The following is a 26,010-nucleotide window of genomic DNA, read 5'->3' on the forward strand; positions in this document are numbered from 1 at the left end:
ACTGATATCATGCACTGCTTGAAAATCCTCAATAATAGACTGTATGACTGATGCTGGCAGTAAAAGTTTTGCCTGCAACTTTAAATAAAAGAAAGCCAAATTGTTCAAGAAAAGGGATTCATCTGCTCTCTCTGGCAGCACCGCTGCTTGGTCTCCCTCGTTATCATCACTTACGTTACGTCGTCAGTCAAATCCCCTCCAACACTGAAACATCCTCAACTTGTTCATTGGTTGCCGTTAGTCTCGTCTCTGTTCCTACTGTTACATGGCCCAGAAGACTGGATACTGTACAAGACTTGTGTACTGTGGAAAAATTAGAAATAAAGGAAGAGACGACTGAAAACGTTCTCCCACACTGACGAAATGGACAAGAAACGGCCCTGCCCTCTCCGATATGAGATTTCAAATGAGAGTTTAAACTGGATAAATCATTGCATCTAACATTGCAAAATTCTACATGACAAGATACACACTCGATTGCAGTTACCTGTGCTCTCCTCTTATCTTTATGCTCTCGATATACATGACATTCCAACTGCGTCATGTTTCTGAACGAACGGAGCAATCAAAAAGGCGCATTTAAACAACGCGGTTGGAAGACTCGCATGTACTTTCATATGCCTAACAAACGCATACTTCGTTAAGCATTGGTGACCACAATACTGACATGTAAACATGCTTTCATACTAAGCTATCGCTGGCGAATGATTGGCCGTTATGATACTAACTAGTTTGATGAATTCGAAACGCACGTAGCCTACCTGCACAATCCGGCGACACTCTAGCCAGCTGCAACAAAAATACTCAAAGTACAGGGTTGCCTTGGAAAAGAACAAGAAAATTTATGTGAAATACAGATCAACGTATTCTGTTGGAAATCAAAAACGAACAAATTGTGATATAATTACTTTTAAATTCGCGTAGCCTATTAGGTGTGACACTCGAAACTTGGCATTGCTTTGTTAGCAAATTCTCTGTCGCCACTACTAACCAACGGCTTCCCAATATCCATAGCAATTTCCAGTTAATTACTGAAAATTCAAACGGTGTTATGCAGTTAAGAGCAAAACGCCCACAATGCTGTTCTGTCTTAAGCAATGTGCCGTATATCAATAAAACAGCAGATTACTGTAGGAATTTCCCTGTAATTTCACATCAATTTCATGCCGTGTACCAACAATGACAATGAGTTTGCTTTTATATTTATTGATTTTTATAGATTTAATCAGCTGGACGTGAAATGTTCTTCTGCGGGCGTTTGGGCATATTATCTTACCGTTGTCAAGCAAAACTCTGCTTCGTAGTTCTAATTGGACCGTCCTTATGCAGACACTCTGGTTTGTAGTTCTAGTCGCACCGTTGTTAAGCAAACATCTCTGGTCGTAAGTTCTATGAAAACAATGATTTTATCAAGAAAAAATAGTTCATTCCCGTTTCATACCATGCAATTTGTTGTGTTCAATAATAGATGTTACAGGTTGAGTGTATTCTGACCACTAGGAGGCACTGTATTACTTTCCCGAGAGTAGTTGGAAGACTACCCTAGTAAGGATGTGACGTAGGGGAAAGTGTGTTGACCAGGAGAGATTGGGTTAAGATCAGAGACTGTAAAAAATATGGACACAGCTACTGTGACGTCACCCATTGACTCTCCGTGGGTCTCTAAAACACGTTTTGAAGCTCAAATGGCGCGGCCATTTTCTCGATTTGGAGCCAAAACCATAGAGTTAAGCGGTCTTGTGATTTTTACAATTTGATTGACAGTCCGGTGCGGAAAAGCCCCTCAACCTGAACGAGGCTAGCTGACTGTCTGCCGTTATGTTTTAAAATATATTATCAGATGTTTACGGAGTTTAGTTTCCATCCGTGACTGTACTGTGTCATGTAATCACGTTATGTATGACATTAAAAATACAATTAGGCTATGTTCAGTTATCTTCAATTTATGTTTCTCAGCAAAACGAATATGCTTAGCTAGCATATCAGCTTGCCAGTGAGCTAGGTAGGCTGTCCGTGGTTAGCTCACGCGTTAGCAATATGAACCACAGGGGAAGAACATTGACTACACTGATGGTCAATCAATCGGAGATGTGTAGGCTACTGGTGATTTGACTAGGCAAATTTTCGTATAACTGTCTGGTAGATCTGTTAACCGAGCAAGTTATCGTCGTAGGTTTTCGCCAGTCAGATAATGAGCCTGCTACTACTAGCTACTCCATCGCCGTTTGTGGTGTTCACTTGCTGGGTGACGCTAGGTGACCGATCGTTCGCAAATCACTTTCTACCGAACAAAAATTAACACTCAGCGGTGATTAACAAATCTACCAAGTATTTTAATAACTGATCTGCAGGCGTGTAAATATGACAACGCACTTTGTACGGCAAGTTTTCCACCTGGTGCATGAAGAAAAATAATGTAGCCTACGTTGAATTTCTAATTATTATTAGGCTATTATTTTTTTCTTGTAAATCATCAAAACCAATGGAGAAAAGCCAATATACGCAAGGAGCCCCCAGAACCGATTCTGAGAACCACTGTCTTAAATGCCTAGCTTGTCGGTCTCTTAAATGCTAAAAACATGTTCCTTTCTAAATGCCAAGATGGTTAATTTCGTTAAATTCTGTGTGTGTGATTTCATCGTGTGTTGTATATTCAGCAAATGAACCTTGAAACTCTTAATTCGCTTCGTGAAACTGAAAAAGTGTTTATCCCAAAATCGGGATTATAGTAGCTTTGTCACATGCGTGAAGCATGGCCCAGGTAGACATTTACGGAATGTACACGACTGACAAGCCGCCAAACACGTTTGACAGATTGAATGTTTGCCGGTTAAGGTTAGCTAGCTAGTCAAATGGCTTGGTAGCCGAAGTTGCGAACTGTTTTAGCACAGGCTACTACTGGACTACCAAATATAGCAAGCTGATTACGCTTTCTGCCAAGTAATTATTTGGTTAAGTAGGCTAAAGGAAATAGTAAAAATGACTCGGATACCGAAAAACTTAAGATGAGGATTATTTTATGGTCGTCTAGAGCAGCTGTAAATAGCACACGCCATAATGAAATCACCACGAAATGGGATGCCTGCATTTTCAGACTTAGCACAAATTCATCTGCCTAGCACTGTCACCCTTTTAAAACATAGCGTCTTTCTAAAACGGATTTTGAATGCAGCTAGCTTAATGAATAATGAGGCCTTTTAAATGCCTGGGGCAAATAAAAGAGGCGATTGGGCTCCACAGTTAACGAAGAAGCACCTGCGTGGGCACCTGAATGCGCTTCCGCAGTTCGTTAGGCGAATAGCGATCTCATAAATCTGAATTCCCGACACAGAAATAATTCACCAATTCTTCTATAACGAACGCTGTGGCACTGGATGCAATTTAAACAAAATAATTGATAGAATACTAACCTGTAATCGGCAGCAGTTGTGTGCGTCACCCGTTTTAAATACAGAGTATAATGCTATTAGCGATCTCATAAATTCAAATTCCCGAGACAGATTTAATTAGCCAGTATATCTAAAACGAACTTGGTGTAATTGGAAACACGTTATAAGCGGTACACGTCCTCCAGATAGATCGCGTGGGCACCGGAATGCGCTTCCGCAGTTCGTTGGGCGAATAGCGATCTCATAAATCTGAATTCCCGACACAGAAATAATTAACCAGTTCTTCTATAATGAACGCTGTGGCATTGGATACAATTTAAAAAAATAATTGATAGAATACTAACCTGTAATCGGCAGCAGTTGTGTGCGTCACCCGTTTTAAATACAGAGTATAATGCTATTAGCGACCTCATAAATCCAAATTCCCGAGACAGATATAATTAGCCAGTACATCTAAAACGAACTTGGTGTAATTGGAGACAATTTACAAGCGGTACACGTCCTCCTGATAGATCGCGTGGGCACCGGAATGCGCTTCCGCAGTTCGTTGGGCGAATAGCGATCTCATAAATCTGAATTCCCGACACAGAAATAATTCACAAATTCTTCTATAATGAACGCTGTGGCATTGGATACAATTTAAACAAAATAATTGATAGAATACTAACCTGTAATCGGCAGCAGTTGTGTGCGTCACCCGTTTTAAATACAGAGTATAATGCTATTAGCGACCTCATAAATCCAAATTCCCGAGACAGATATAATTAGCCAGTACATCTAAAACGAACTTGGTGTAATTGGAAACACGTTATAAGCGGTACACGTCCTCCAGATAGATCGCGTGGGCACCGGAATGCGCTGCCTCAGTTCGTTAGGCAAATCGCGATCTCATAAATCTGAATTCCCGACACAGAAATAATTCACGAATTTTCTATAACGAACGCTGTGGCACTGGATGCAATTTAAACAAAATAATTGATAGAATACTTACCTGTAATCGGCAGCAGTTGTGTGCGTCACCCGTTTTAAATACGGAGTATAATGCTATTAGCGATCTCATAAATTCAAATTCCCGAGACAGATTTAATTAGCCAGTATATCTAAAACGAACTTGGTGTAATTGGAAACACGTTATAAGCGGTACACGTCCTCCAGATAGATCGCGTGGGCACCGGAATGCGCTTCCGCAGTTCGTTGGGCGAATAGCGATCTCATAAATCTGAATTCCCGACACAGAAATAATTAACCAGTTCTTCTATAACGAACGCTGTGGCACTGGATACAATTTAAACAAAATAATTGATAGAATACTAACCTGTAATCGGCAGCAGTTTTGTGCGTCACCCGTTTTAAATACAGATTATAATGCTATTAGCGATCTCATAAATTCAACTTCCCGAGACAGATATAATTAGCCAGTATATCTAAAACGAACTTGGTGTAATTGGAGACAATTTACAAGCGGTACACGTCCTCCTGATAGATCGCGTGGGCACCGGAATGCGCTTCCGCAGTTCGTTAGGCGAATAGCTATCTCATTAATCTGAATTCCCGACACAGAAATAATTCACGAATTCTTCTATAACGAACGCTGTGGCACTGGATGCAATTTAAACAAAATAATTGATAGAATACTAACCTGTAATCGGCAGCAGTTGTGTGCGTCACCCGTTTTAAATACAGAGTATAATGCTATTAGCGATCTCATAAATTCAAATTCCCGAGACAGATATAATTAGCCAGTATATCTAAAACGAACTGGGTGTAATTGGAAACACGTTATAAGCGGTACACGTCCTCCAGATAGATCGCGTGGGCACCGGAATGCGCTTCCGCAGTTCGTTAGGCGAATAGCGATCTCATAAATCTGAATTCCCGACACAGAAATAATTCACCAATTCTTCTATAACGAACGCTGTGGCACTGGATACAATTTAAACAAAATAATTGATAGAATACTAACCTGTAATCGGCAGCAGTTGTGTGCGTCACCCGTTTTAAATACAGAGTATAATGCTATTAGCGATCTCATAAATTCAAATTCCCGAGACAGATATAATTAGCCAGTATATCTAAAACGAACTAGGTGTAATTGGAAACACGTTATAAGCGGTACACGTCCTCCAGATAGATCGCGTGGGCACCGGAATGCGCTTCTGCAGTTCGTTAGGCGAATAGCGATCTCATAAATCTGAATTCCCGACACAGAAATAATTCACCAATTCTTCTATAACGAACGCTGTGGCACTGGATACAATTTAAACAAATAATTGATAGAATACTAACCTGTAATCGGCAGCAGTTGTGTGCGTCACCCGTTTTAAATACAGAGTATAATGCTATTAGCGATCTCATAAATTCAAATTCCCGAGACAGATATAATTAGCCAGTATATCTAAAACGAACTTGGTGTAATTGGAATCACGTTATAAGCGGTACACGTCATCCAGATAGATCGCGTGGGCACCGAATGCGCTTCCGCAGTTCGTTAGGCGAATAGCGATCTCATAAATCTGAATTCCCGACACAGAGATAATTCACGAATTCCTCTATAACGAATGCTGAGGCACTGGATACAATTTAAACAAAATAATTGATAGAATACTAACCTGTAATCGGCAGCAGTTGTGTGCGTCTCCCGTTTTAAATACAGAGTATAATGCTATTAGCGATCTCATAAATTCAAATTCCCGAGACAGATATAATTAGCCAGTATATCTAAAACGAACTTGGTGTAATTGGAAACACGTTAAAAGCGGTACACGTCCTCCAGATAGATCGCGTGGGCACCGGAATGCGCTTCCGCAGTTCGTTGGGCGAATAGCGATCTCATAAATCTGAATTCCCGACACAGAAATAATTAACCATTCTTCTATATGAACGCTGTGGCATTGGATACAATTTAAACAAAATAATTGATAGAATACTAACCTGTAATCGGCAGCAGTTGTGTGCGTCACCCGTTTTAAATACAGAGTATAATGCTATTAGCGACCTCATAAATCCAAATTCCCGAGACAGATATAATTAGCCAGTACATCTAAAACGAACTTGGTGTAATTGGAGACAATTTACAAGCGGTACATGTCCTCCTGATAGATCGCGTGGGCACCGGAATGCGCTTCCGCAGTTCGTTGGGCGAATAGCGATCTCATAAATCTGAATTCCCGACACAGAAATAATTCACCAATTCTTCTATAACGAACGCTGTGGCACTGGATACAATTTAAACAAAATAATTGATAGAAAACTAACCTGTAATCGGAGGCAGTTGTGTGCGTCACCCGTTTTAAATACAGAGTATAATGCTATTAGCGATCTCATGAATCCAAATTCCCGAGACAGATATAATTAGCCAGTACATCTAAAACGAACTTGGTGTAATTGGAAACACGTTATAAGCGGTACATGTCCTCCAGATAGATCGCGTGGGCACCGGAATGCGCTTCCGCAGTTCGTTGGGCGAATAGCGATCTCATAAATCTGAATTCCCGAAACAGAAATAATTCACGAATTCTTCTATAACGAACGCTGTGGCATTGGATACAATTCAAAATATGTTTCATTAAATTTTATTGGGTATGAAACATTTTTCATTCAATTTCTGGAATTTTCCTGAATATGCCAAACATGTCCAGGGGATGTAATATTTTGGTGCAGTTGTCATGAAAATACCCTTTTGTTGAAGCATTTTACATGCAATCCATGTTATTATTACATAAGGCATAATAACCAAATATGTTAGCTAGCTCGCTCGTTTGATAATGAGGATTGATAAACATAGTGGTCGTATAAACGCATTTAATTAAAAACTTTCACTAAATCTACATACCTTTATTGCCGCAACCGAATCTGTGCAGACAAGTCTTGCAGTGGAGAATATTGGATGAGGCACGAGTAACAAACGTCTTATTAGAGAAGTAGCGCGTCAGCTGCTGCAGTTCACACTTGTATTAGAGCTCCCTCTACTGGATAATTGTAGTAAATAGCAATTACAACGTTCAAGCAGAGTGTACAGATAAATAATCATCGTTTTTTTTTTGTTTATTATATAATATATATTAATATATTATAGATATATCGGTCGGGCTCTAGTACATAATCTGCAGAAATGGGTGCCTTTACTGAAGTTTTCACTAAAGCCACTCTGTGATCCCATATCATTCTTTCCAAGATAAGGTGGGACTGGCTCAATGTATCTAAACTGATTTTAAAAACCGTTTTTTGTCTTTGATCAGTTTTCAAGGTACCAGTGTTGCATGCCCGAAACAAATCCTCGGATTTAAGAACCTCTCTCTCTCACGGTCAGAGATATCCAATGATACCAGCTTTTCGTCCAACTTATGAAGTAAATGAGACTGACTGATATCATGCACTGCTTGAAAATCCTCAATAATAGACTGTATGACTGATGCTGGCAGTAAAAGTTTTGCCTGCAACTTTAAATAAAAGAAAGCCAAATTGTTCAAGAAAAGGGATTCATCTGCTCTCTCTGGCAGCACCGCTGCTTGGTCTCCCTCGTTATCATCACTTACGTTACGTCGTCAGTCAAATCCCTCTCCAACACTGAAACATCCTCAACTTGTTCATTGGTTGCCGTTAGTCTCGTCTCTGTTCCTACTGTTACATGGCCCAGAATGCTGGATACTGTACAAGACTTGTGTACCGTGGAAAAATTAGAAATAAAGGAAGAGACGACTGAAAACGTTCTCCCACACTGACGAAATGGACAAGAAACGGCCCTGCCCTCTCCGATATGAGATTTCAAATGAGAGTTTAAACTGGATAAATCATTGCATCTAACATTGCAAAATTCTACATGACAAGATACACACTCGATTGCAGTTACCTGTGCTCTCCTCTTATCTTTATGCTCTCGATATACATGACATTCCAACTGCGTCATGTTTCTGACGAACGGGAGCAATCAAAAAAGGCGCATTTAAACAACGCGTTGGAAGACTCGATGTACTTTCATATGCCTAACAAACGCATACTTCGTTAAGCATTGGTGACCACAATACTGACATGTAAACATGCTTTCATACTAAGCTATCGCTGGCGAATGATTGGCCGTTATGATACTAACTAGTTTGATGAATTCGAAACGCACGTAGCCTACCTGCACAATCCGGCGACACTCTAGCCAGCTGCAACAAAAAATACTCAAAGTACAGGGTTGCCTTGGAAAAGAACAAGAAAATTTATGTGAAATACAGATCAACGTATTCTGTTGGAAATCAAAAACGAACAAATTGTGATATAATTACTTTTAAATTCGCGTAGCCTATTAGGTGTGACACTCGACACTTGGCATTGCTTTGTTAGCAAATTCTCTGTCGCCACTACTAACCAACGGCTTCCCAATATCCATAGCAATTTCCAGTTAATTACTGAAAATTCAAACGGTGTTATGCAGTTAAGAGCAAAACGCCCACAATGCTGTTCTGTCTTAAGCAATGTGCCGTATATCAATAAAACAGCAGATTACTGTAGGAATTTCCCTGTAATTTCACATCAATTTCATGCCGTGTACCAACAATGACAATGAGTTTGCTTTTATATTTATTGATTTTTATAGATTTAATCAGCTGGACGTGAAAAATGTTCTTCTGCGGGCGTTTGGGCATATTATCTTACCGTTGTCAAGCAAAACTCTGCTTCGTAGTTCTAATTGGACCGTCCTTATGCAGACACTCTGGTTTGTTGTTCTAGTCGCACCGTTGTTAAGCAAACATCTCTGGTCGTAAGTTCTATGAAAACAATGATTTTATCAAGAAAAAATAGTTCATTCCCGTTTCATACCATGCAATTTGTTGTGTTCAATAATAGATGTTACAGGTTGAGTGTATTCTGACCACTAGGAGGCACTGTATTACTTTCCCGAGAGTAGTTGGAAGACTACCCTAGTAAGGATGTGACGTAAGGGGAAAGTGTGTTGACAGGAGAGATTGGGTTAAGATCAGAGACTGTAAAAAATATGGACACAGCTACTGTGACGTCACCCATTGACTCTCCGTGGGTCTCTAAAACACGTTTTGAAGCTCAATGGCGGGCGCGGCCATTTTCTCGATTTGGAGCCAAAACCATAGAGTTAAGCGGTCTTGTGATTTTTACAATTTGATTGACAGTCCGGTGCGGAAAAGCCCCTCAACCTGAACGAGGCTAGCTGACTGTCTGCCGTTATGTTTTAAAATATATTATCAGATGTTTACGGAGTTTAGTTTCCATCCGTGACTGTACTGTGTCATGTAATCACGTTATGTATGACATTAAAAATACAATTAGGCTATGTTCAGTTATCTTCAATTTATGTTTCTCAGCAAAACGAATATGCTTAGCTAGCATATCAGCTTGCCAGTGAGCTAGGTAGGCTGTCCGTGGTTAGCTCACGCGTTAGCAATATGAACCACAGGGGAAGAACATTGACTACACTGATGGTCAATCAATCGGAGATGTGTAGGCTACTGGTGATTTGACTAGGCAAATTTTCGTATAACTGTCTGGTAGATCTGTTAACCGAGCAAGTTATCGTCGTAGGTTTTCGCCAGTCAGATAATGAGCCTGCTACTACTAGCTACTCCATCGCCGTTTGTGGTGTTCACTTGCTGGGTGACGCTAGGTGACCGATCGTTCGCAAATCACTTTCTACCGAACAAAAATTAACACTCAGCGGTGATGAACAAATCTACCAAGTATTTTAATAACTGATCTGCAGGCGTGTAAATATGACAACGCACTTTGTACGGCAAGTTTTCCACCTGGTGCATGAAGAAAAATAATGTAGCCTACGTTGAATTTCTAATTATTATTAGGCTATTATTTTTTTCTTGTAAATCATCAAAACCAATGGAGAAAAGCCAATATACGCAAGGAGCCCCCAGAACCGATTCTGAGAACCACTGTCTTAAATGCCTAGCTTGTCGGTCTCTTAAATGCTAAAAACATGTTCCTTTATAAATGCCAAGATGGTTAATTTCGTTAAATTCTGTGTGTGTGATTTCGTGTGGTGTATATTCAGCAAATGAACCTTGAAACTCTTAATTCGCTTCGTGAAACTGAAAAAGTGTTTATCCCAAAATCGGGATTATAGTAGCTTTGTCACATGCGTGAAGCATGGCCCAGGTAGACATTTACGGAATGTACACGACTGACAAGCCGCCAAACACGTTTGACAGATTGAATGTTTGCCGGTTAAGGTTAGCTAGCTAGTCAAATGGCTTGGTAGCCGAAGTTGCGAACTGTTTTAGCACAGGCTACTACTGGACTACCAAATATAGCAAGCTGATTACGCTTTCTGCCAAGTAATTATTTGGTTAAGTAGGCTAAAGGAAATAGTAAAAATGACTCGGATACCGAAAAACTTAAGAGGAGGATTATTTTATGGTCGTCTAGAGCAGCTGTAAATAGCACACGCCATAATGAAATCACCACGAAATGGGATGCCTGCATTTTCAGACTTAGCACAAATTCATCTGCCTAGCACTGTCACCCTTTTAAAACGGTGTGTTCGTAGACATAGCGTCTTTCTAAAACGGATTTTGAATGCAGCTAGCTTAATGAATAATGAGGCCTTTTAAATGCCTGGGGCAAATAAAAGAGGCGATTGGGCTCCACAGTTAACGAAGAAGCACCTGCGTGGGCACCGGAATGCGCTTCCGCAGTTCGTTAGGCAAATAGCGATCTCATAAATCTGAATTCCCGACACAGAAATAATTCACGAATTCTTTATAACGAACGCTGTGGCACTGGATACAATTTAAACAAAATAATTGATAGAATACTAACCTGTAATCGGCAGCAGTTTGTGCGTCACCCGTTTTAAATACAGATTATAATGCTATTAGCGATCTCATAAATTCAACTTCCCGAGACAGATATAATTAGCCAGTATATCTAAAACGAACTTGGTGTAATTGGAGACAATTTACAAGCGGTACACGTCCTCCTGATAGATCGCGTGGGCACCGGAATGCGCTTCCGCAGTTCGTTAGGCGAATAGCGATCTCATTAATCTGAATTCCCGACACAGAAATAATTCACGAATTCTTTTATAACGAACGCTGTGGCACTGGATACAATTTAAACAAAATAATTGATAGAATACTAACCTGTAATCGGCAGCAGTTGTGTGCGTCACCCGTTTTAAATACAGAGTATAATGCTATTAGCGATCTCATAAATTCAAATTCCCGAGACAGATATAATTAGCCAGTATATCTAAAACGAACTAGGTGTAATTGGAAACACGTTATAAGCGGTACACGTCCTCCAGATAGATCGCGTGGGCACCGGAATGCGCTTCTGCAGTTCGTTAGGCGAATAGCGATCTCATAAATCTGAATTCCCGACACAGAAATAATTCACCAATTCTTCTATAACGAACGCTGTGGCACTGGATACAATTTAAACAAAATAATTGATAGAATACTAACCTGTAATCGGCAGCAGTTGTGTGCGTCACCCGTTTTAAATACAGAGTATAATGCTATTAGCGATCTCATAAATTCAAATTCCCGAGACAGATATAATTAGCCAGTATATCTAAAACGAACTTGGTGTAATTGGAAACACTTTATAAGCGGTACACGTCCTCCAGATAGATCGCGTGGGCACCGGAATGCGCTTCGCAGTTCGTTGGCGAATAGCGATCTCATAAATCTGAATTCCCGACACAGAAATAATTCACCAATTCTTCTATAAAGAACGCTGTGGCACTGGATACAATTTAAACAAAATAATTGATAGAATACTAACCTGTAATCGGCAGCAGTTGTGTGCGTCACCCGTTTTAAATACAGAGTATAATGCTATTAGCGATCTCATAAATTCAAATTCCCGAGACAGATATAATTAGCCAGTATATCTAAAACGAACTTGGTGTAATTGGAGACAATTTACAAGCGGTACACGTCCTCCTGATAGATCGCGTGGGCACCGGAATGCGCTTCCGCAGTTCGTTAGGCGAATAGCGATCTCATAAATCTGAATTCCCGACACAGAAATAATTCACGAATTCTTCTATAACGAACGCTGTGGCACTGGATACAATTTAAACAAAATAATTGATAGAATACTAACCTGTAATCGGCAGCAGTTGTGTGCCTCACTCGTTTTAAATACAGAGTATTATGCTATTAGCGATCTCATGAATCCAAATTCCCGAGACAGATATAATTAGCCAGTAGGGTGAATTCGGGTAATTTGGGACATTTTTTGCAATTTTGATTTCTGCGACTTATTCCGATATCTATCTAACACATTAGATCGACACATTAGACCTTTCTGAAATCCCTAATATGTTTTCTAACCACACCAGAAGAAAGAATGTAGATATCATACCCAGAGGAGACATGCCACAACTATTAGTGTTCTTTGTGCCAAAAAAAAAAATCTGCCTGAATTTGATAATCTGGGACAGGTCACTTTGTAATCTGGGACACTTGTATTAGGCTTTAAAAAGCCTAAATCACTTTACTTTATGCATGCCAAGCTCAATATCACCAATTTTTTAAAAAGCATTATGAAAAAATGACAAGGACAGGAAGCTAAATATGAAAATGTATATTATTCATAGAAATTTCATTAATTCATATAAACATATTAAAACGTCATAACATTTTTTCATAAAGAACTAAATAAAGAAAATATCAGGAAAAATACTTTCTATCTCTACACAGGATTAACGGATCTACCGTGTTAATTCATTTAAATTCATTTAAAACATTCTATTAAAATTGTATAACATTTTACAAAATCAACTAAAATTCAAGCAACAGCAAGCAACAATTAGATTAAAGTAATTCATTTGGTTATTCATTTAAATTCTCCATTCTATTAAAATTGAGGCTACTCGGGGAACAAACAGTCCTTGCAGGTGAGAGACCCATCATCAGCTATCACGCCATTATCTTCTGCACATGTTTCGTGATACCAATGGCTGCAGACCACACAGGACAGCCACTCTTCTGCGCTTTTGGGATCGTCTCTGTCCCCATATGCATGGTGGCAGATGGTGCATGGCTCCTCCTCCTTCTTCTTGGGATTTGGCTTTGGCTTTGGCCCTTTTACCTTGCCGTTCCCCTGAACGTAGGCAAAATGTTCATCGCTTGTGAAGTTCATGGATGGCGGTTTTGATCTCTTCCGGATGGTGGTTGCCTTTCTCGACTGGAATCTGGACCAAGTCCTTAAATGAGACTGCTGCTTCCTGCACGACCTGTACCACTGCCGTCTCCACCTCAACCTCATGTGCCAGAGGTGGTACAGCATCCTGGGGCACTGCCAGTGGGCACTGACAATGATGCTGCTGAAGAGGGGCATGCAAAAGGTGGGGGTGAGGAGGGTGCACGGCTGCCTGCACAGGGTCCTGCAAGGGGTGGGCCTCAGGACGGAGGTGAGCAGGGCACACGGCTGCCTGCACAGGGCCATGCAGGGCGTGGGCCTCAGGATGGAGGGGAGGAGGGCACACGGCTGCCTGCAGAAGACGATGCGGTGGGTGATGGGTTGGTGGGTCACTAGGAGGTCTCTCTTGATGCTCTCTCTCCGTCGTTTCACTTGGCAGGAAGAGGGATGCGTCGATGTGGGCTGGGTTCAACGGGTAGATCCCACTGCCCCGAAAGCCAGCTATGGCATTCGAAGGGGTCGCTGCCTTGCTCCAGGCCTTTGAAAAGACAGGCAAAAACAAGGTTCTGTCTAGCCTTTTCCCCCCGCTCTCCCTGGTGATGGCCCTCCCCTCCAGCCTCCAGTAATACTTGAGGCTCTTGAAGAGGGCCCTGTCTGCTGGCTGCAGGTAGTGCGTGGTGTGTGATGGTAGGCCAAGGACATAGACATTGTTGTCCTTCATTAGGTTTAAAAACTCCACGTTAAAAACGTGGCCTAAATAATCAACAGATCACAAATTCATGAAGTTGTGTAATTTGCGAGCACACTGTTTAAAAAGTGTGTTTACTCTCAAACCTAAGGGTCCAAGAGCGAATAAGAGGCCCAAAGCAAAGTATCAGTTCAGGATAGTCACGTATATGATGACTGTAACCCACCTAAAGGGTCACTTAGCAGTAGGTAAATATTTTCAGGTTAAAGCTAGGTTCGTAAGGAGAGGTTATGAATGAAGAGATGGACACAATGAACAACCGGAGCCAGAAAGTAAGTGCAAAATGGTTAGAACTGTATTAAAGAAAACGTAATGACAATATGTAAAGCTTATCACATTCAAACACATTCATTTGTCTTCATATCAATGTCCTGAGTGTTGTAACTGTATTCACTGTCCATTCAGTTCTGAATGTCTTCTGTTCAGTCTGGTTCAGTTCAATTGGTCAAGTTCAATTTAGTTAGTTTCAAGTCAGTATTGTTGGTTGGGTGTACCCTTTTTACAAAAAATAAAGTATCAAATAAAATTGTTAATTTCTCAATCACAATCCTACCACACCAGAGTGGGGTTGGGAGAAACAAGGGGTATCAGGGGTTCTTCCTCAATGGATGAAGATGAATCAAGTTGATCAAGCTGGTCGGCTCGCCATCTCCCTCGTCAGGGAGAGAATCCTAGGTTCACAGGTTTCTTCTCAGGTATCCAAAAAACCCAGCCTGTATGACAACAGGCTATTATAACAACTGAATACTTTTCTCAATCTTAGTTTTTTTCTTTAAGGCATCATTGTAACCTCAAAAGTGTAAAAGTGTTACTAATAAACCAAATAGTACACTTTATAAATGTTCAACTGTACAGTTTCATTTTATCAAATATTCTATCACTCTTTAACCATTAATCATGAATTATGAGCAAGGTATTTTCCATATAGTCGATCAAGATGGCGCCGCGGATGGCTGCCTCGGTGTGTTGGTGCGCATTGTTTTGCCTTGTTTTGTTTGTAAATTCAGTGTTTTGCGATAGCATCCGGAACTCTTTCACCAGGGAAGAGCTCATGAATATCAGGGTAACAACTCCTGTGGATTTATTTCCGAACATTCTCATCACATCTGCGGAATTACTGGTCACTTTTGTCAAAGGTACGCTCACCCTTGTTCACGCAGTGAAACGCCGGAGGAGAGGGAAACGTGCCGGTGCGCTCGTGCGTCTCCGCAGACGCGGTCTACGCACTCCGTTACCGGGAATATTTCTATCTAACGTGCGATCGCTTTGCAATAAACTGGACGAACTCCAGCTACTGGTGGATAAAAACAGAGACTTTTCAACATCTTCCGTTTTGTGCTTCACGGAAACTTGGCTGTGTGGATCGATACCGGACTCTGCGCTGCAGCTGGCAGGCTTTCAGCTATTCAGAGCGGATCGCGACACAGAGCGCTCCGGCAAAATGAAAGGTGGAGGTATTTGTTTTATACAAACAGTGGCTGGTGTAAAGATGTTACAGTGATTATGCAGCACTGTTCTCCTGTTCTGGAAACTTTTTTCATCAACTGCAAACCCTTCTACTCCCCCCGCGAGTTCGCTTCATTCATTCTGGTCGGTGTTTACATTCCACCGCAAGCCCTCGTGCAGGAGGCACAGCGTACGCTCGCCGACCAGATACTGTGTGTGGAGCGGACAAACCCGGACTCTTTCGTTATCGTCCTCGGCGACTTTAACAAAGGGAATCTCAGCCACGAACTGCCTAAATACCACCAGTTGATTAAATGCCCGACCAGAGAGGAGAACACTTTAGATCACTGCTACAGTACAATCAACCTTGCCTATCACGCCGTCCCCCGCGCTGTACTGGGACACTCTGACCACATCATAGTCCACCTGATTCGTGCATACAGGCAGAAATTAAAACTCTGCAAACCTGTTGTGAGGACATCTAAGAAGTGGACCAGTGAAGCTATGGAGGATCTTCGCACGTGCTTGGACTGCACTGACTGGGATGTTTTCAGGACTGCTACCATCAGTCTGGATGAGTACACAGAGGCTGTGACATCATACATCAGCTTCTGTGAGGACAGCTGTGTACCATCACGCACCAGGGTTATCTACAACAACGACAAACCCTGGTTTACAGCTAAACTCAGACAGCTAAGGCTGGCAAAGGAGGAAGCATTTAGGAGTGGGGACAAGGACCGGTTTAAAGAGTCTAAATACAGGTTTAGCAAGGCGGTGAGAGATGCTAAACGACTGTACTCTGAGAAACTCCAACAGCAGTTCTCAGAAAACAACTCGGCCTCTGTCTGGAAGGGCCTCAGACAGATCACCGACTACAAACCGAAAGCCCCCCACTCCACTAATGACTTGCGCCTGGCCAACGACCTGAATGAGTTTTACTGCCGATTTGAAAGACAATGGGACAGTCCTGACACCATCCCCCGTGAACCCATTCACCAGCTCCAGACCACCAGCTCCTCCTCCCCCATCTCAGCAGGAGCCCGGGCCTCTCTACAATCACCCACCTCAGAGGCCCCCTCCCCCTCCCCTATCACAATGACGACTCTCTCCCTCCTGGAGAGGGACGTTAACAGACTATTCAAGAGACAGAACCCCCGCAAAGCAGCTGGACCAGACTCTGTCTCTCCCTCCACCCTGAAGCACTGTGCCGATCAGCTGTCTCCGGTGTTCACAGACATTTTTAACACCTCACTGGAGACATGCCACGTACCAGCCTGCTTCAAGACCTCTACCATTATCCCCGTCCCCAAAAAAACAAGGACCGCAGGACTCAATGACTACAGACCCGTCGCCCTGACCTCTGTGGTAATGAAGTCTTTTGAGCGCCTTGTACTGTCCCACCTCAAAACCATCACGGACCCACTCCTGGACCCCCTGCAGTTCGCATACAGAGCCAACAGGTCTGTGGACGATGCTGTAAACATGGCCCTCTACTTCATCCTCCAGCACCTGGACACTGCAGGAACCTATAGCCGCGTTTCCACCAAAATTACCCGGAACTTTCAGTCCCAGGAACTACTTTACCAGGAACTAAAAGGTTCCTTCAGCCAATGGTTGTCTGCGTTTCCACCGGGGTCTAAAGTACCGCGAATATTAGGCAAATTAGCACACTGACGTTGTCGTCGGTCCATCTGTCATATGATTTCTTCTGTAACCCCATACTACCACCGAAGTAGCCTACATTATTTTCTAATAACCGGGACAGCCCGGAGGGGTTTATTCCACATATATACAACGGGTTACCAACAATGACTATATATGGTTACTTTTGTATTTATTGATTTTCATATATCCTCTCAAACACATTCATTAACAGCAGAAAACATGCACACGTTGTAAACAATTTGCTGTTTTATTACTTTCTCGTCGTCAATTCCATATAGGCTAATCGCAAAATGACAAGAATAGAACGAAAACTCGGACTTGCGTGAAAATGTAAATTAGTAGTGGTACAGCCACCGTTTGCTTTCCTTCGAAGTTACTGCTAGCCAAGCAGCGAAGTGTGCCCTCCAGATGCGAACCATGCACCATAAATTAGTCCATAGTCTTCCCGGTCTTTTCGTGGAATTGAAAAATGGCAGTAAAATTACGGCAGTCTGAAAAAGCTAAAGGGAAGATTACTAGAATTAACCTGTTATTTTACCCGGATAAAAAGTGCGGAAGGTGATTTCCAGTTTGCTTGTACTGTATCACCAATGTTAATTATGCAGAACTACCGCACACCTCACATAACTGTATCAAACGTTTTGAGTCAATTACAACGGGCTAACAAAGAAAATCCGGAAGAAAATATTCAGAAACCGAATTAATCCGTTTGAATGTTTTGGTAGCCTACGTAATATGCTGTCCCAGCACGAATTCTTAGCATTTTATAAAACGAATACTAAAGCAAGAAAAGAACAGAAGAGCACACGTTATAATTCCAAGACGTTGACAGGCTATAACCAAAAGTAGGCTACTGCGCCGCATAACATACAAGTTTGATTTGAAGTTATTATGAAAATAAATTGGTTTGCCGCTGCATATTTTCAAACATGGCGGGTAATGGCGGAAAATAAATACAACATAAATGCTACGAGTACTCGACCAATCAGAAATGTTCAGCGCTGCAAGCTCCACCCAAAAGGTTCCTGTACTTTCGGAAAGTACTACCCCGCGAGCAGGAACGTTTTGGGGGGTAAAACAAAGCCCCCAGAACTAAATTTAGACCCTAGTTCCTGCGGTGGAAACGCAATGAGTTCCTCAAAAGGTTCCTAGTTCCGGGGTATAGTTCCTGCGGTGGAAACGCGGCTTATGTCAGGATCCTGTTTGAGGACTTCAGCTCCGCCTTCAATACCATCATCCCGGCTCTACTACAGGACAAGCTCTCCCAGCTGCACGTGCCTGACTGCACCTGCAGGTGGATCACCGACTTCCTGTCTGACAGGAAGCAGCACGTGAAGCTGGGGAAACACGTCTCCGACTCCCGGACCATCAGCACCGGCTCCCCTCAAGGCTGCGTCCTTTCTCCTCTACTCTTCTCCCTGTATACCAATAGCTGCACCTCCAGTCATCAGTCAGTCAAGCTCCTGAAGTTTGCAGACGACACCACTCTCATTGGACTCATCTCTGGTGGGGATGAGTCTGCCTACAGGAGAGAGATTGAACATCTGGTGTCCTGGTGCAGCCATAACAACCTGGAGCTCAACGCCCTAAAGACAGTAGAGATGGTAGTGGACTTCAGAAGGAACGCAGCCCCACCCGCCCCCATCACCCTGCATGACTCCCCAGTCGACACTGTGGAGTCCTTCTGCTTCCTGGGCACCATCATCACCCAGGACCTCAAGTGGGAGCTGAACATCACCTCCCTCACCAAGAAGGCTCAGCAGAGGATGTACTTCCTGCGGCAGCTGAAGAAGTTCAACCTGCCAATGACAATGATGGTGCACTTCTACACTGCCATCATTGAGTCCATCCTCACCTCCTCCATCACCATCTGGTACGCTGCTGCCACTGCCAAGGACAAGGGCAGACTGCAGCGTATCATTCGCGCCACTGAGAGGGTGATTGGCTGCAATCTGCCATCCCTCCAGGACCTGCACACCTCCAGGGCCCTGAGGCGGGCAGGAAAGATTGTGGCCGACCCCTCCCACCCTGGACACAAACTCTTGCAAACACTCCCCTCCGGCAGGAGGCTGCGGTCCATCAGGACCAAAACCTCACGTCATAAGAACAGTTTTTTCCCGACTGCAGCTGGCCTTATCAACAAGGCCCGGGACCCCCACTGATGCCACTGTCACTGTACTGTTATCCTGACCCCCACGGACACCAACAGACAGCACCTGTACTTAAAACCACTTTATCCCCTTGCACTATTGTTATTGTTTTGCACTATGTTTATGTTATGTTATGTTATGTCTGTTATGTTTTTTACTGCACTATTGTTCATCTTACTCTATTTATCTTATTTTATGTTCACTGTTACGCACCACCTGACCAAAACAAATTCCTTGTATGTGTAAACCTACTTGGCAATAAACCCGATTCTGATTCTGATTCTGATGTAACTATAGCAAATAATTTTTTAAACCATGAACTCAATATAAATACATGGCAATAAACCTTTAACAATCAAGTAAATCATTAGTTGATTGTAAAATCATTTAAATGCATGTGAACTAACCCTCTTGCACTGTCATGCACAATAGAAGATATGGCTACATCATATACCCAAATGTAGCGCACTTGCTAAGCGCTAGTGCATGGTTTCTAACAGTACTGCATTAGCTAACTTCATTTAAGTGCATAGGCTCAACTAATAGCCACCTTGAATGAGCTATAGCCTACTTAAAATTAACACAAGGTTATTACATGGCACATTCATACACATGTTACATAGCACATTCATACACGTATGATACAATAACAGTGCGATTCACGCTTTCAAATAGCAACATTCAACTTTATATGAGAGAAACTCAATAGCTATACATACCACGTGTGGCTAATGCTATTTTCAAGGAAACACGGAGTTAATAACACACGTGTTGCTGCTACAATGGCGATATTTTAGCTAAATTTCAAATTTAAACTCGCTGAAATCCCAAAGGAAGAAACTGAAGTGTGCAAACTGAAAATATTAAACGCCACGTGTGGCTAATGCTATTTTCAAGGAAACACAGAGTCAATAGCACACGTGTTGCTGCTACAGTTACGATACTTTAGCAAATTTAACATTTAACTTACCAAGATCCCAAGGAAAGAGATTGAAGTGTGCGATCTGGAAAATATTTGGTCCGTGGGTCATTTACGGAGCTACTCTTTAGGTTTACTGCTTAAATTAACGATTATGATTTGTTACTTCTAATCGTCTTTTTCTTTCTCCCGTTCTCCCCTCTTGCTGTGCGACAAACAGTCTCAACCAAGTCCCTGGGAGTGGGCGGGGCTAACTATTTTCCAGAATGATCTTAAGACATTACTGCCTGTTACAGCCAATAAAACTAATTAGGGACGCAAAACAAGTCCTCCTAACAGTTAGGTAGGGAGCCTCCCTTTTCTTAAAGCTACAGGACTCTTTTAAAACGTTGCTATTTTTCTAACGGGTTACATGATGTTTCGGCTTAAGTGGGTGATTAGGAAAACAATACTGTCGACTCGGCAAATACTCCTCAATAAGGACTTTCAAGTAGGCCATCTGACTAGTTGCAATGGCAGGAGCACAAACAATTTCAACTATTTGCCTTAGCAGCAACACAAATTGCCAAACTTCATTTTCAACTGGATTTTAAATTTTGTCCCCAATCAAGAAAGGCAGAAGTCTAAGGAAACATCAATTCTGGACAGCATGTCCACTCAATTTCTCACTTCCTGGATTCATTTCGCATGGCTTATTGCTGGCGTCATCGCCGAGGTACCTGAAGTGATTAAGCTGTCCATTCAGTTCTCTATACGTGAAGAATTTCTGATTTGTGACAAAATGACTTAGGTATAGAGCGAAGTCATATGCGACGATACCCTCAAATAAGTCATGGCCCAGACAAGGAGGCAGACCAAGTTGGCACACATGGAAGTGGGTTAATTTGATAAATTTGGAATCAAATCAAATTTAATTCCCAGTGACAGTTTTGATGTACTTACGTTATGCTGCATGCTGTGCTGCACGCTGTCTTTGTATGATGCAATTGTTTTCTTTTCACCTGTTGTGAAGGGAGATGACAAAAATTGAGCATGGCCAACAGTACATAATAGAGCCCGACCGATGCCAGATTTTTGGGTCCGGTGCCAATCCCGATTTTGGGGAGTCCTAGCCCACCGATTACCGATGTTTTGACCGATATTTTGTCAAAAAGTGCAAAATTTTCAAATCAATTTGAAAAACTTATATTTTATTAAAGTTTCTATATTTAAGAACATTTAACTTATAAGCAAACAAAAAAAAAAATTTAAATAAACACACAAAACTTTTTAGATAAAAAAAGTTAAAGATGATATTAAATTAAATATACATATTAACACTATATTTAAGTGTGTGAAATCAAAATAACTCCACACCTTGCTTTTACTCCTTTCTTTTCCAACATCTATAAAAAAATTAATGTAAAAAATACCTTTTCCAGTTTCAAACATGTATTTTTATGATTATTATTATTATTGTTGTTATTATTAATTTGTTATTATTATTTCTTAGTATCTATTCTCAGTACATTAATTATATTTTCTTTTTTTATTCCTACTAAGACTATCAAACGAGCTTCCCTGTCCATAAGAATTAGACGGTGAAAATAACTACAATGCGCTCTGACGCGTGACTAGATGACACACTCGCTCGCAATAACGCATTAGCTATGACACAGCCTCGTTATTTCTTATTATATTTTCTCAGTAAGTTAAATTAATTATATTTTTTTATTGTATTTTCTTATATGTATGAGCTTTCGTGCAGGTTACCCGCGCTAACTATTGGTTGATTCAGTTCTCCAACAGCAATCCTTCTCTCATGTTATCACGACAAAGCTAGATAACATGGCTTAAAATGATTCATGTTCGAAGTGTTTTATCTGCTTTTTTACTGTCTGGTTAGCTTGCTACGATGACGCGTGACAAGATGACACTCGCTTGCAATCACGCCTTGGCTATTTACAAAACATCATATAGTAGCTAATATCATTATCTCAGATAAAAAACAACAACAACAAAAAAAATGTGTGACACATTCAATCACCATTTTATTTTGGCTGGTTATTTATTTGAGAATACAGCGATGTCCTCTGGAAATGTAGATCCTACGCTGCTTATGTGCTCACTTCCAGTTCATAAAGGCTTGCTAGCTTGCTAAAGTGAACCAAATATGTTAGCTAGCTCGCTCGTTTGATAATGAGGATTGATAAACATAGTGGTCGTATAAACGCATTTAATTAAAACTTTCACTAAATCTACATACCTTTATTGCCGCAACGAATCTGTGCAGACAAGTCTTGCAGTGGAGAATATTGGATGAGGCACGAGTAACAAACGTCTTATTAGAGAAGTAGCGCGTCAGCTGCTGCAGTTCACACTTGTATTAGAGCTCCCTCTACTGGATAATTGTAGTAAATAGCAATTACAACGTTCAAGCAGACAAGTACAGATAAATAATCATCGTTTTTTTTTTGTTTATTATATAATATATATTAATATATTATAGATATATCGGTCGGGCTCTAGTACATAATCTGCAGAAATGGGTGCCTTTACTGAAGTTTTCACTAAAGCCACTCTGTGATCCCATATCATTCTTTCCAAGATAAGGTGGGACTGGCTCAATGTATCTAAACTGATTTTTTAAACCGTTTTTTGTCTTTGATCAGTTTTCAAGGTACCAGTGTTGCATGCCCGAAACAAATCCTCGGATTTAAGAACCTCTCTCTCTCACGGTCAGAGATATCCAATGATACCAGCTTTTCGTCCAACTTATGAAGTAAATGAGACTGACTGATATCATGCACTGCTTGAAAATCCTCAATAATAGACTGTATGACTGATGCTGGCAGTAAAAGTTTTGCCTGCAACTTTAAATAAAAGAAAGCCAAATTGTTCAAGAAAAGGGATTCATCTGCTCTCTCTGGCAGCACCGCTGCTTGGTCTCCCTCGTTATCATCACTTACGTTACGTCGTCAGTCAAATCCCTCCAACACTGAAACATCCTCAACTTGTTCATTGGTTGCCGTTAGTCTCGTCTCTGTTCCTACTGTTACATGGCCCAGAAGACTGGATACTGTACAAGACTTGTGTACTGTGGAAAAATTAGAAATAAAGGAAGAGACGACTGAAAACGTTCTCCCACACTGACGAAATGGACAAGAAACGGCCCTGCCCTCTCCGATATGAGATTTCAAATGAGAGTTTAAACTGGATAAATCATTGCATCTAACATTGCAAAATTCTACATGACAAGATACACACTCGATTGCAGTTACCTGTGCTCTCCTCTTATCTTTATGCTCTCGATATACATGACATTCCAACTGCGTCATGTTTCTGAACGAACGGGAGCAATCAAAAAAGGCGCATTTAAACAACGCGGTTGGAAGACTCGCATGTACTTTCATATGCCTAACAAACGCATACTTCGTTAAGCATTGGTGACCACAATACTGACATGTAAACATGCTTTCATACTAAGCTATCGCTGGCGAATGATTGGCCGTTATGATACTAACTAGTTTGATGAATTCGAAACGCACGTAGCCTACCTGCACAATCCGGCGACACTCTAGCCAGCTGCAACAAAAATACTCAAAGTACAGGGTTGCCTTGGAAAAGAACAAGAAAATTTATGTGAAATACAGATCAACGTATTCTGTTGGAAATCAAAAACGAACAAATTGTGATATAATTACTTTTAAATTCGCGTAGCCTATTAGGTGTGACACTCGAAACTTGGCATTGCTTTGTTAGCAAATTCTCTGTCGCCACTACTAACCAACGGCTTCCCAATATCCATAGCAATTTCCAGTTAATTACTGAAAATTCAAACGGTGTTATGCAGTTAAGAGCAAAACGCCCACAATGCTGTTCTGTCTTAAGCAATGTGCCGTATATCAATAAAACAGCAGATTACTGTAGGAATTTCCCTGTAATTTCACATCAATTTCATGCCGTGTACCAACAATGACAATGAGTTTGCTTTTATATTTATTGATTTTTATAGATTTAATCAGCTGGACGTGAAATGTTCTTCTGCGGGCGTTTGGGCATATTATCTTACCGTTGTCAAGCAAAACTCTGCTTCGTAGTTCTAATTGGACCGTCCTTATGCAGACACTCTGGTTTGTAGTTCTAGTCGCACCGTTGTTAAGCAAACATCTCTGGTCGTAAGTTCTATGAAAACAATGATTTTATCAAGAAAAAATAGTTCATTCCCGTTTCATACCATGCAATTTGTTGTGTTCAATAATAGATGTTACAGGTTGAGTGTATTCTGACCACTAGGAGGCACTGTATTACTTTCCCGAGAGTAGTTGGAAGACTACCCTAGTAAGGATGTGACGTAAGGGGAAAGTGTGTTGACCAGGAGAGATTGGGTTAAGATCAGAGACTGTAAAAAATATGGACACAGCTACTGTGACGTCACCCATTGACTCTCCGTGGGTCTCTAAAACACGTTTTGAAGCTCAATGGCGGGCGCGGCCATTTTCTCGATTTGGAGCCAAAACCATAGAGTTAAGCGGTCTTGTGATTTTTACAATTTGATTGACAGTCCGGTGCGGAAAAGCCCCTCAACCTGAACGAGGCTAGCTGACTGTCTGCCGTTATGTTTTAAAATATATTATCAGATGTTTACGGAGTTTAGTTTCCATCCGTGACTGTACTGTGTCATGTAATCACGTTATGTATGACATTAAAAATACAATTAGGCTATGTTCAGTTATCTTCAATTTATGTTTCTCAGCAAAACGAATATGCTTAGCTAGCATATCAGCTTGCCAGTGAGCTAGGTAGGCTGTCCGTGGTTAGCTCACGCGTTAGCAATATGAACCACAGGGGAAGAACATTGACTACACTGATGGTCAATCAATCGGAGATGTGTAGGCTACTGGTGATTTGACTAGGCAAATTTTCGTATAACTGTCTGGTAGATCTGTTAACCGAGCAAGTTATCGTCGTAGGTTTTCGCCAGTCAGATAATGAGCCTGCTACTACTAGCTACTCCATCGCCGTTTGTGGTGTTCACTTGCTGGGTGACGCTAGGTGACCGATCGTTCGCAAATCACTTTCTACCGAACAAAAATTAACACTCAGCGGTGATGAACAAATCTACCAAGTATTTTAATAACTGATCTGCAGGCGTGTAAATATGACAACGCACTTTGTACGGCAAGTTTTCCACCTGGTGCATGAAGAAAAATAATGTAGCCTACGTTGAATTTCTAATTATTATTAGGCTATTATTTTTTCTTGTAAATCATCAAAACCAATGGAGAAAAGCCAATATACGCAAGGAGCCCCCAGAACCGATTCTGAGAACCACTGTCTTAAATGCCTAGCTTGTCGGTCTCTTAAATGCTAAAAACATGTTCCTTTCTAAATGCCAAGATGGTTAATTTCGTTAAATTCTGTGTGTGTGATTTCATCGTGTGTTGTATATTCAGCAAATGAACCTTGAAACTCTTAATTCGCTTCGTGAAACTGAAAAGTGTTTATCCCAAAATCGGGATTATAGTAGCTTTGTCACATGCGTGAAGCATGGCCCAGGTAGACATTTACGGAATGTACACGACTGACAAG

The 26,010-nt window shown here is 41.4% G+C and overlaps 2 long non-coding RNA genes across 2 annotated transcripts; both read right to left on the reverse strand.

Moving 5' to 3' along the window:
* Positions 1–187: 187 nt before the first annotated feature.
* On the reverse strand, positions 188–1,558 carry LOC135247019 (uncharacterized). The gene is made up of 3 exons (XR_010328061.1): positions 1,277–1,558; positions 762–789; positions 188–303 (listed from the first exon to the last, which is right to left on the reverse strand). It is a non-coding gene; the product is annotated as an uncharacterized LOC135247019 (long non-coding RNA).
* A 12,974-nt stretch (positions 1,559–14,532) lies between these two features.
* LOC135247018 (uncharacterized) lies at positions 14,533–25,070 on the reverse strand. The gene is made up of 5 exons (XR_010328060.1): positions 24,491–25,070; positions 23,976–24,003; positions 23,388–23,515; positions 21,382–21,440; positions 14,533–14,972 (listed from the first exon to the last, which is right to left on the reverse strand). It is a non-coding gene; the product is annotated as an uncharacterized LOC135247018 (long non-coding RNA).
* Between the last annotated feature and the right edge of the window lie 940 nt (positions 25,071–26,010).

This window comes from Anguilla rostrata, unplaced genomic scaffold (genome assembly GCF_018555375.3).
Source record: "Anguilla rostrata isolate EN2019 unplaced genomic scaffold, ASM1855537v3 scaf1029, whole genome shotgun sequence".
NCBI lineage: Eukaryota > Metazoa > Chordata > Actinopteri > Anguilliformes > Anguillidae > Anguilla > Anguilla rostrata.